General features: G+C 52.2%; 1 protein-coding gene and 1 pseudogene across 2 annotated transcripts in view; both read right to left on the reverse strand.

Moving 5' to 3' along the window:
- Positions 1-6,233, reverse strand: part of PLA2G4E (phospholipase A2 group IVE) — an 83,110-nt gene that overhangs the window by 62,565 nt on the left and 14,312 nt on the right. The gene's annotated exons all lie outside the window — the stretch shown is intronic.
- On the reverse strand, positions 1,400-1,853 carry LOC105979224 (annotated as a pseudogene).

Below are 6,233 nucleotides of genomic sequence, written 5' to 3' on the forward strand. Positions count from 1 at the left end.
GCGCAGCCTCCTCCCGGGACTCCCTCCGACCGCAGCCCCGCCCCTTGCGGCGCATATGATTGGCTCACAGCCGTTCCAGTTTCACGTAGCCCCGCCCAGACGGCAGCAACCCGGCCTGCAGTCAGCAGGGTCGTCCCCGCCCACTCCGCCCAGGATGCCTTTTGCCCCAGAGCATCCTCCCTGCCAGTTCAGTCCTGCAGCCTGGCCCGGAGCCCCAGCCGCCTACGGGGGAGGCTGGGCAGTGGAAGGAGGGGAAATTGGGGCAGCTTCCTCCCAGAAGACAACGCTTTGTGCTCCTTGCCCACTCCGTGACTGCTCCCTTTCCTCATGGCAAAGGCCTTCACCCAAAGCCTGGTCATCCCCTTAAAGCCAATGAAACATCGCTTAAAAATGCCCTCATGGCACTCCGTCTGAGCCAAGCACAAGGCTTACATGCACCTGGAGTCCAGCTGGCAAGTGGGCTGGGACTCGCGGAGACAGTTAGAAATGGGTCCGAGTGGAGTCACTTTCAGGCCCCTCCAAGGCTGGTGAGTCTCATCCACTTTGAGGCAGCAGTGTAGTCTCTAGTGCGAGCCCAGGGGCCTTATCCCACCGCCCCTCCAGCTCCACACCACAGGTAGCCTCTCACCTGTACACATTCACGCTCACACAGAAACACACACGCTCTCATACACACACAGACACACACACACACACACACACACACACACACGCTCACTCGCATACACGCTCTCACACATGCACACATAATGACAAATACACAAATACACACACCAACTCCTACTCCAACCTTACAAGTACACCCACTCACACACACCCTCAGACAGACACACTCACAAATAGACACTAACACCCATGCAAACTCATAGACACACCCTTACATAGGCTCACAAAGACACATGTACACAGGCACACATACACAAACCCACACAGAAGCTCTCACACTCACACATGCACTCCCTCACACACAGCCTCACACACCTGCATACAGTGACTCCTACACTTTCTCTCTCACACGTCTACTTTGTGTGAGAGTGTGGCTGGGGGCGGGCGAGGGACACTCGGAGTGTCCTCCAGCTCTGAATCCTGCAGAGGACAGGTGATAAGTTCTTTTCACGTCCCCTAATATTTCTTCATGAGGTCTCCCTTTCCTGAGAATATCATCCCACTCCAATGTAGTGACGTAGCTTTTTCCTGACCATTTCCTTGGCTCCCTTTTTCTTTTCTTTTTTTTTTGGAGGGGTGGAGTGGGGGCACCAAGAGCACATTTGATCTGGTGACTGTTGCTGGCCAGCAGCATCCAAGAGAGACCAGAGGGGAAGGGGCCGTGACTGTGGGGCCGTGGACAGTCTCACTCGGGGAAAGGCACGGGGCTCTGGGCACACAGGAAGAGCTGCCCTCAGCCGTTCGCTACCATCCGGACGAGCTTGTCGTAGTTGATGCCAACATTGCTGTTTTCGTGCCCCACCACCTACATCTCTACTTCTCCCCCTGACATCTTCTCGCTCAATGTGCCGAGGACATGCCGGATTTCAGCCCCCGGGACAGTGCTGTCCCCTTCCTGGTCAAACACCCAAAGGCCTTCACTGTAGTCCTCATGAGTGCTCCGGCCCTTGTTCCTGGCCACGGTCTGCAGCACGGGCAGGAAGGGCTCAAAATCCAACACCTTCGCATCCATCTCATTCCTCTTGGGGTCCCCTGGACCTTGCGCACCTCAGCGTTGGGGGGTTTCTGGTCCAGGGCCCTCAGCACATCCCCACGCTGGCTGGTCAGGCTCTTGCTATCACCCGTTTGGTCAAACAGCTGGGGGGCCTTCTTAAACTCCACGTCTGGTCCTCGGTGAAGTCACACATCTTGCTCAGGCTTCGGGGGCCTTTTCCTGCAGGAAGGCTCCCCTTTTTCGTTTCTGGCACTATATCTATGGGGGGGCATCTGCCGCTTCTTATTCAGAAGGACCCTGCTTATGCCCATCTTGTGGAGAGATCTCAGTGGCAGCAGGGCAGGCCAGACCACAGGAGTCAGCCACAGGAAGGAACTCTGAGGCCACCTAGTTCCACACGCTAGACTAGGACTGCGTCTTCGACGCACTTAGAGCACTACAAGATCCAGATGCCAAGACCTGCTCCCAGGACCCCGACTGACCTAGTTCAGCTTCTCATTTTACAGAAGGAAGTGAGGCCCAGGGAGAGAGGTCATTTGTTTTATACCACAAAGCAGAGCTGACACCGGAGCCCCCAACTCCTGGCTCCCGGGTCAGTGCTCTGCCCTCCCGGCCACACTGCATCTTGGAACATGAATGGATTGGTGAACTGAAAATCCATAGGAAGCCAAGACATTCCTCGGCTGGTCTTTGTTGAACCGACAACATCCCCTGTGATAGACCCTCCAAAGCCTGCTATCACCCTGTCCTATGTCCCCAACCCTGCAAGACAGTAGGGAGAGATTGTCAGGAAGTAGCCTCTGGGCCCAAGCTCAGAGGCCTGGACCAAATGGAACCAGTGGGGAATTACCTATTTCTGCTAAAACCATGGTCAGAATAAAAGTCAGGTAAAAGCACCAGTGAATGGGGTCGATTAGAATCAGCTAGACATCATTCCGAAAACAAAGAAACCAAGATGGACCCAGCCTTGCCAAATCAGAGTTGTACTTTCTAGATAACCCCTCAACCCTCTCTCTGTGTGTCTGGGAGCTTTCCACACGGCCCCTGGCTGCGAGCTGGAGTTAAGTGGAGCATCATGCTTGGTAAGTGTTCTTGGACCAGGCAGACACAAGGGCTTGTGGGGGAACCCAGGAGGGTTCACTTAGGGTTCCCTCAAGCTTGGCAGAAGTTGTCTGTGGCGTAGGGTAGGTAGAACGAGGAGGTTGGGGAGAGAGGAGGAAAGGAAATGAGAGAGAAGAGGCAGAGTGGGGAAGTGGGGAGGAAGTGGGGCTTGCCAGATGAGCTCAAATATGGTATCACACCTGGTGCTGGGCCACTTCCTCACCAACCCATCAGACGAATCCTCCCACACCTGGGCATCAGCCCAAGAGAAATGAAAATATGTGTCCATTTTTCCTGGCCCCGACCTGGATACAATAAAGTGTCCGTCAACAGGGAAAGCAACAACACGTTATATAGTACTTGTGCTATGGAACGCTACAAAGCAATGACAAAGAATGGCCTCTCTAAAAGCAACCTCTTCATAACCTCTCCAGTGATATAAGGAACGACATGGATGAATCTCAAAAACCTTATGCTAAGTGAAAGAAGCCACACAGAGAAGATTAATTGCTGTAGGGTTCTAGAAAAAAACAGCTAGTCTTTACCAGCACAGCTAGTCTTTACCAGCAGGAAGCCTATCCATCGGTGGTTACCTGGGACCAAGGACTGAGGGGGATTGACTGGGGAAAATTTTGAGGTGATGAAAATGTCTGATTGTGGTGGTAGTTACACAGTTGTATAGATTTGCCACGATGCATCGAACGGGTACGTTATACTGTCTTAAATGATTTATCAATGAAATTTATTTTACAACTTGAAAAAAGATCCATTCACCAAATGATCAGTTTGCCCAGAGCACAATCATCTAGCAGGGTTGTCGGTAATACCCTTTCCCTGGCGCTCCAGAGTGGGGACCTCCCCTGCAGCATCTCCGGCTGGACAGTTGTCTCTGCTGCTCACCCAGGCAGCATCCCTGCAGCCCAGTGTTCCCTTGCCTTCATCACCCCTCCAGGCCGCCCAGGAGAGGTCCAGATGTGCTCCAGGACAACCTTGGCCTGGCAGGCTCCCGTGGACCTGCCCGGCTCTCCTCCCTCTCTGTGCGCACCTGTGTGAGGCAGCATCCGCCTCCCAGAGTGCAATGGGGAGGGGAGCGTGAGTATTCTGGCTAGTCTCATGCGTTTCCCAATTTGTCATGTACAGCGACACTGGGGTCCAGAGTGGCTCAGAAGGCAAAATTAACTTTGGCTTCTCTGTGCATTTTATGATTTTTTTATGTCATTTTATTGGAGGTCCTTACAGCTCTTATAACAATCCATACATCAATTGTATAACTCTCTGTGTTTGAAAGATGGCTTCCTCCCGTGGAGCAGGAGAGAGGCCCAGGTCTCATGTGAGGGAAGCAAGGCCCAGAGGGATTGCAGGAGGAAATGCAAACACAGAACCCCCAAACTTCCTGGGCCAACGTGTTCACATTTCATCCTTTTTTGTCATTCTGTGGTAAACATGTGCTAACTGAAGAGTCCTGTCATGTGACAGGCAATCTCTGATGACATCAGAGCCTGGCACCCGGCCCACAGGGAGTGCTTAGTAAAGGTTCTCCATGCATGTTTCTGTTAGCAGATGTCATTTAGCAAGGCCCTCTGCTGCTGGCACCTGGTGCTGTGGGGGCCCTGTGGCCTTCTGCCCGGCCCAGCCTCTTGCAAACCCTGCCTTGATTGAGCCGGAGGCCCTTCACAGGTGAGCCGAAAGGCAATATTGGTGGCGTGTGGTTAAGTGCCACCGAGTTGGTTCCAGCTCCTATGGACTCGATGTACAACCGAAGGAAACACTGCCCAGTCTAACCTACACACAGATGAATCAGACTGGTCTGAGCCAGCGGGAGACAGAGGGAAGAAGTGAATGAAGCCTGAGACTCTGGACTTCCAGCCTCTCTCTCTGACCCAGGCCCTGCTCCAGATTCCTCTGCCACACTCCAGCCCCACAGACTGCAGACTGCAGACCCCGGAGTGAGAGCTAGAGAGTGTGAGCAAAGGCCGCGTTACCCAGAGAGACTGTGTGCCCGAGAGGACTAGCCACACGCATGGGTCACGCCTCTGAGCTGAGAAAGGAAGGACCTTTCCCAGGGGCCTTCCAAATCCCTGATGGCGCTGTCAGGTAAGTGTTGGCCATCTCAATGAATTGTTGGCAGTTCAACTAAATGCTCAATATTGGTAGAAATATGAATAACTTATGGCATGGTCCTATGGACAAAAATTTAAGCATTCATTAAAAAGAAAACTCTAAAGAGAATGTAGCATAATGGGTTACAGGTGGGGCTACTGACCATTGCTAACTGCCAAGCCACCAGCTGCCCCAATGGAGAAAGATGAGGCTCGCTGTTTCTACAACAATTCACAGCCTCAGAAACCCTATATAGGGTCAGGATGAGTCAGAACCCATTTGATGGTACTGCATTTAGGTTTGCCTCTACAGACCACGGCTTACCCAAAGAAGTGGCCCTGATAAGGGACATTGCAGAGTCATAGTGGTCCAGGGGTGGGGGGTGGGGTGGGGTGGCTTGACCAAGGAGACACACCTGCTCCCAGCTCACTGAAACTATAGGCCTGCCATACTGGTAAGACTTCTTCTCTTTCTTATACTCTCACTGCTCAGAAACCTTCCAAGCGTCACCACTACCAACAAAAGAAGGGTCATGATGCATGACCTTCTAGAATCTCCTTTGCTCATGATTGATTCACTTCATTTGCCACAAAGGAGCCCTGGTGATACAATGGTTAAAACATTCATCTGCAATCCAAAATGTCATGGTTCAAATGTACCCGCTCTTCTGTGGGAGAAAGATGTGGCAGTCTGTTTTCATCAAGATTTAGAGCCCCTTCAGGACCAATAATGAGAGTAACCATACCAGGAGGGGAAGGGAAAGGTAGGGAGAGAAAGGGAGAACCGATCACAATGATTGACATATACCCCCTTCCCAGGGGGACGAACAGCAGAAAAGTGGGTAAAGGGAGACAGCGATCCGTGTAAGACACACACACACACACAAATTATAAATTATCAAGGGTTCTGTTGTCCTTACAATCGGTTCTCCCTCTCTACCCAACCTCCCTCTACCCTCCGGGTATCGCCACTCTCACCACTGGTCCCGAAGGGATCATCCGTCCTGGATTCCCTGTGTTTCCAGTTCCTATCTGTACCAGTGGTCTAGCCAAATTTGTAAGGTAGAATTGGGATCATGATAGTGGGTGGGGAGGAAGCATTTAGGAACTAGAGGAAAGTTTTATGTTTCATTGTTCATACACTGCACCCTGACTGGCTCGTCTCCTCCCTGAGACCCTTCCATAAGGCGGTGTCCAGTTGCCTACAGGTGGGCTTTGGTTCCCCACCCTGCACTCCCCCTCATTCACAATGGTATGATTTTTTGCTCTTTGATGCCTGATACCTCATCCCTTCAACACCTTGTGATAACATAGGCTGGTTGGTGTGCTTCTTTCACGTGGGCTTTGTTGCTTCTGAGCTAGATGGCCGCTTG

The sequence above is a fragment of the Echinops telfairi genome, unplaced genomic scaffold, assembly GCF_000313985.2.
Source record: "Echinops telfairi isolate 266 unplaced genomic scaffold, ASM31398v2 ScPeMD7_8;HRSCAF=38, whole genome shotgun sequence".
NCBI classification, from domain to species: Eukaryota; Metazoa; Chordata; class Mammalia; order Afrosoricida; family Tenrecidae; genus Echinops; species Echinops telfairi.